Genomic DNA, 6,000 nt, shown 5'->3' with positions numbered 1-6,000 from the left:
ACTGGGTTTCTGATCCTACTGCACATACTAGCTTTGTGGGAGCCTAGGCAGTTTGGATGCTCACCTAACTAGACCTGGAAGGAGGTGGGTGATCCTTGGACTTCCCAGAGGGCAGGGAACCCTGATTGCTCCTTGGGCTGACGAGGGAGGGGGACTTGATTGGGGGAGAGGAAGGGAAATGGGAGGCGGTGGTGGGGAAGAGACAGAAATCTTTAATAAATAAATAAAGAAAGAAATAAAGAAGAATACGGAAGAATCACAACGATCTAATTTGTCCTCCTATCTCACATACTGAAAACAAAGCCAAAACTGAAAAATGTAGAATTAATCCCTTGAACAAAACAATAAAATGTGAGATTTTTATCTTCGTTCCTTTAATGGGAATTGTCTGTAAAACTAAAACAGTTAACATGAAACAATTCAAGAGAAAAAAAAGTGGTCATATTTTATAATTCGCATTTTAGACACACTGCCTTGTAAAATGTTTCTCTTACTAATTGCACTTAGTGGTTATAAAATTAAATGGGCTGCAATGGCTAGTCACCCCGTTTCCTGAATTGTCAGGCAACCAGTAATAATTTGTTATGAAGTTGAGGAATCGTAGAACTGAATTTCAATCACCACTACATTTATACAGAATTTTGCATTTTGCATGCAATTTAGCCCCCTTTGCAATTGATACCTGTGTAATGTATTTGATAATATCTACAAAGACATCAATATCCTTCATGTAGATATGGGGGAACTAACATGCTAAGGACACCTGTAACCTGACTTACCAGCTAAGAGCTGTCCCATCTCATTAAGGAATCAGAATTTATCCTTGTTATGTGTGTTTCTTGACAATAGCTTAACACATGGAAGGAGATATGTACTTCTTTATTCATTCATTCATTCATTAGTGTTTAATATCAACGGAGTGCCAAACAGTGAACTCATAAAACACAATCTCTGATCATTACAAGAGTGAACTCTAGCTGAGTGGTGGTAGTGCATGCTTTTAATCCCAGCACTCCAGAGAGACAAGTGGATTTCTGAGTGCGGGACCAGCCTGGTCTACAGAGTGAGTTCCAGGAGAGTCAGGGCAGCACAGAGAAACCCTGTCTCAAAAAACCAGACCAGTCAAACAAATAAAGTTCAAGAGTGAATTCTAGCTGTGGAGTTAAGTTTTATGTTAAAGAATCAACACATGGATAGAATATCCACAAGTGTCCTGTACAGGACATATGCCAGGTTCTAGAACGATGCTCACTACAAGGATCAGCTTCCACAGCTCGAACAGAAAAGATGAGAAGGGAACGGCGGTGTGAGAAACGGCAGAGGAAAGGGATGTTTTGCTCCGTTGTCATACCTTCTCCGAACTGAACATCTTATTTTCCAGCAAGATAAAGTGAACTCTCTTCTCCTGGTGGTAGCTTTTTCTACACAGTTCAAGTATATAGCTGTCTAACAAATACAATACAGTGTAGCTATGGCCAAGGACACAAGGAAATCCATTCTTCAACCACTATCAAAATATCATGGAGGGAGATCTTGCACAAAGCCAATTGCTACAGTTTATATACGGTTACTTTTTCATGAATGAATTTCATTGTGAGTCTGAACACCGACTTCAAAGGCAAAGCACAAAACCACCCCATTTAGTTTGTAAACACGTTCATGACTTCTTCAGACCAGTTGAGTTCATCTTGGCCTGCAAATGAGAAAGAAACATGGGATGTTAAAAAGATGGCCTAATTCTCACACTTCAGAATTTTGGCCCCCTAAAATTTGTGCTTCCTAATTAGTCCCTGCCTAATTATCTCACTCTTGGGGAAGCCTGTGACTGCTAGTGAGCCGCCTAAAAGTCTAACCACTAGAGGGAGAAGGTGTGCCTCTGGTGACTAGGGAGCCAATGACAGCAGCTCATTAACGGGGTAAGTTTGGAAGTCTCTAAATTAAGCCATAGTCAGTTAGGGGCGAGGACTGTGTCAGTTAGCTCTTTTGACCACGGATCCTCCTGATTTCATCATGGATTTTCTCCTGCTGATGAAGACTGTTGCTTTTAACTATGAAGATATCGCCTTTCAGTCCTGAATGTTTTCACCTTTCTGAGGACCACAGAGCATTGAAACCTGCTTCAGGAGAGAAGGAACGTTTAGAGGGCATCTTTCAGTTCTTTATACATATAATTTTCTTTATAGTATGTTACCCTTTATATACTATACAGTCATACATTCCAATTTTCTGGATTTGCTGCCTAATGAATTGATTGACTCCTAGGTTCTGTTTAGTTTGGCCTTTCCAAATCTTACTTTAGGGGAAAACATTTATTGAAGGAGTCGAGAAATAGGTTAAAGATTTAATTTTAACAATGCCACAGATATTGCAACTTTTTTTTTTAAAAAATCAGAAACATTTGAAAACCTGAGGACAAGAACAAGTGATTTCTTTTCAATAAAATATTGTATCTTGTTTGCTTTATTTCATCATTTGCCCTAACTTAAAAAAATAAAAATGAACTGAGTCTACAAATACTGTTACTTAATAACTGCAATGCAAGGAAAAAGCTTTTAAAAAGTAAAAATAAACATATTAGACATTATTAGGGTATCCACTGTGTACCACTGTGAATGAATCCTTTGCTCACACCGAAATCCAAGCTCAGGGCAGAGTGGTGCTTCAGATGAAAGCTGATTTTATTTTCAATGTGTCATATCGCTTGCTTCAGCGGAAAGGGGGGAAGGGAGAAAACTCTCAGCAACTATTTCTGGGATTCTTTAAAGGAGTGGGAGGCACAGCGCCTGCTCCTCTTTCAGCATTGATTTTCTACACAATTTGCGATACGGTTTCTCAGAAATGCTGTTTGGCAGTCCTGATAATTTCATGTGTTTTCAAACTTAACCCACCCAGACTACACAGTTCAGTATTTTCAGCTCCTTTCATTTTCCTTTTCCCTTTAATTATAGAAGTCTCTATTCCCTTTTCTGTGGTCTAAGAAAGATAGAAAATGCTGCTATTTGTAGACTGAACACGCATTTGTTTAACTCAGGACGATTCCTATACTTTCCCATCCACCCCCACCTCCCATCCCAAACGCAAACGTCGTGATTGACATGAGGCTAGGCAACACTCCCAGGCTAACAACTTTTCGAACTCTCAAGGTTCCTTTGACTCGGGTGGCTGTGGCGCACGCCGAGACGGGATTGGATATAAACGGCAAGTAAACACTCTAATTTTAAACTTGCACTGGAAAGCACTTTCACAATGGGGACAGCCGCTCTCCAAGCGCACTCGCGAGGGCCCTTCCGCCGGGCTCCGTGTCCCGGGTCCTCCAGACTGCGTCCGGGAGGCGGCGGGCCGAGGAGAAAACTTCCCGCGGCCGAAATGAGCCGGGGGAACCCGCGATCGTGCCTCCCGCGCGGCCAGCGGAGAACGTGAGCGAGCGGGGCGCGGGGGAGCGGGGAAGCACGGAGCGGGGAGCGGGGCGGAGCCGGCGCGGGGGGCGCGCGGGGCGCGGAGGAGGAGGAGGCGCGGAACCGCGCGGCACTTGTCCTGTAATCGATTGCCGAGCGCGCCGAGCGAGCGGCCGAGCGCGCAGACCCGCGCAACCGCCCCTCCCGCCCGCGCGCTCGCTCGGCTTTCACGGACCCGGGCGCTCGCGCACGAACCCCCCCCCCCCCCGTTCCCCTCGTCCGCGCACGCGCGCCCCCGCCAGCCGGCGCGCGTCCCCGTCCCCGCCGCCGCCTCCGCCGCCGCCGCTGCCGCCGCCACCTCCGCTGCCTGCCCTCCGCCCGCGGGTGTCTGCGCGAGCCCGGCCGGCGGGGGAGATGTGCTCGGGCTCCGCCGGATCGGTTTCTCGGGGTTTGACCAGCTGTCCCGGGCTAACCCTGCTCCTCGCTGAAGATGGAGGAAGTAAAAACAGGATTACCCTTAGCTACAGATCCACTGCCTTAGTTTCCACCACCAACTGCAGTGCACAAACACACGTTAGGCACAGGAAAGAAAGAAAGAGAGAGGGAGAGGACACACTAACAGTAAACACAAACAAAAGGGTGATGGGATTATTTTACTGCATGCACTGCTGAGGTAAATCTCCGCTTGGCTTTTTGCGTGGGGAAGAACCGCTCTTGTTTTATTTGTCTTCTGATTGATAGATTATATATCAATTTGTGTATGGTTTGCAAAGGGGGGAGTGTTTTCAAAGTTAAGTGTAATTATGTGGAATCTTGTTTAGCAGTGTGGTGTGATCGAATGACTTGTTGCTGTTAACCAGTAATAATAATAATAAGATAGGCGCTTTTCTTTGGGGAGGGATGGGTTGTGGCTTTGATTAGGGTAATGCTTTCTGTAAAGGACGCACAGGGAATCTGGTTGAAGATGATGTCCTTAATGTATCGTCCCCTTCTTGTAATCTGCTTCTGGGGTGTTAATGGATTCATCAGTTCTCATCTCTATAGCTGTCACGGATTTGGACTTGTTTTTGCTTTGTTTTAACTTGAATTCCAAGAGGAAAGCTTGGATAGCCTGGCATAAATTGCAGCTGTCTAGATAGAAGGTATTATCCTGTTGAGATTCAAAACAAAACAAAACAAAAATAAATAAAAAATAACCCAGGGTGACACATGTATAAAAGCGGCAGTTAAATCGCTTTGACAGGTTCTGGTATGGGCGAGAGATGGAATGAAGATTTAATTTCTTTTTCTTTTTTTCTATTTCGCCAGAGGCCACAAAACAGTCCTGTGAAGTTGGCCTAGGTTCCTAGCTGGGTTCTGCCTGACTGTCCCTCCCCTCGTACCCCCTCCCCTTTTTTCTTTCAGTTTTCTTGTCTTAGCTTTTGGTCGATTCTTAAGGAACCGGTGGATCAAGTTTTTTCTCTTCTTGTTAATCGCATTGCTGTAGCACTGACTGACCTCTCTCTCTCTCTCCCTCCCTCTCTCTTTTTTTTCCTCTTTCCTGAAAGTACGTGGTGCCATTCCTGAGTGACTTTTCCTACTAGACCATCCCAAAGGGACGAGGGGGCGGGGGCGGGGGAGGAGGAGGACAAGGAGGAGGAGAAGGAGGAGGAGGTGGGGGGGAGTGTTCCTTCTCTCTCATTTCTTGGTTTTGTTTATCAGCCGATCTGTTTGCTGGATTCGGGCTTGGAATGACCCACCTGTAAAGTGCTTCCCCTCCTCCTCGCCTTGAACTCTGCGGGGGGCTTGGCCTGGAGGGGGCCAGGGAGGGGAGGGGGGGGACACAAAAAACTTCTTTCTTTCTTTCTCCGTTTCTCTTCAGCCCGACATTGTCACCTCCTCTTTGAGGGGTTAGAAGAAGCTGGGATCTCCCGACAGAGCTGGAAATGGTGATGAATGTTTTTTAATCAAAGGACAATTTCTTTTGTATGTACATTTCGTTTCTCTTTCTCCTTTTTCTTTTTCTTTCTTTTCCTTCTCTGAGGGTTTAATAACCATTTCACTGATGGGGTAGACTTCTTTTGCTTCTAACTGACGCCTCCCTTTAATGTGTGTGTTAAATGTGTACATTTTTAAAGAGATAGACGCATCTGTAAGATCTCCGTAGAAACTGTTCCCCTTTAAACTTTATGGATCCCTTTCTTTAAAACCTTATGTAATCATAATTGAAAGAATTTGATAAGAGTCGAGCAGGTCGAGCTTTAACTGCTATGTAGTTACTAAGGTGAGAATTTGATCTGATTATTCCATAAAGAAAGAAAGAAAAGTTTTTTTGGGGTGGGGGGGTAGGGAGGCTGGTGGTGGAGGGGAGGGAGGGAGAAGGGAAGTGGTTTTGGAGACAAGAAGTGAAGCTGCCTGTTTTCCAGTAAGTAATGGAGAAATTCCAGGAGCCAGGGCTAAATATACTTGGCGATCAATACAGAAATGGCTCATTGTGAATAATTTAGCTGCTGGTGCTGTGAGAGTTTTGAAACTAAAGGCAAAAAGGACCAGGGCCAAAGAAAAAAAAATAAGTAAAAAAAAATCTCTTTAGGACTTGTCAATTCTTTAACTTTTCCTCTCAAAG

The 6,000-nt window shown here is 44.8% G+C and overlaps 1 protein-coding gene across 2 annotated transcripts in view; it reads left to right on the top strand.

The window, feature by feature from the left end:
* The first annotated feature begins 3,346 nt into the window (after positions 1 to 3,346).
* The window catches only part of Ikzf2 (IKAROS family zinc finger 2), a 137,872-nt gene continuing 135,218 nt past the window's right edge, over positions 3,347 to 6,000 (top strand). The window contains exon 1 of one of the 2 annotated variants that reach the window (XM_041631942.1): positions 3,347 to 3,416. The gene's annotated coding sequence lies outside the window, so the exon portion shown is untranslated. Of the gene's footprint in view, positions 3,417 to 3,868; positions 4,069 to 6,000 lie in introns of those variants that run through there. The other variant, XM_041631943.1, reaches the window with a different exon arrangement.

This window comes from Microtus oregoni, unplaced genomic scaffold (assembly GCF_018167655.1).
Source record: "Microtus oregoni isolate MIOR12 unplaced genomic scaffold, Mior012 000038F_ref0000394, whole genome shotgun sequence".
In the NCBI taxonomy this organism is placed as follows: domain Eukaryota; kingdom Metazoa; phylum Chordata; class Mammalia; order Rodentia; family Cricetidae; genus Microtus; species Microtus oregoni.
The sequence above is the reverse complement of the archived record's forward strand: the minus strand, read 5'-3'. Positions and strand labels throughout refer to the sequence as shown.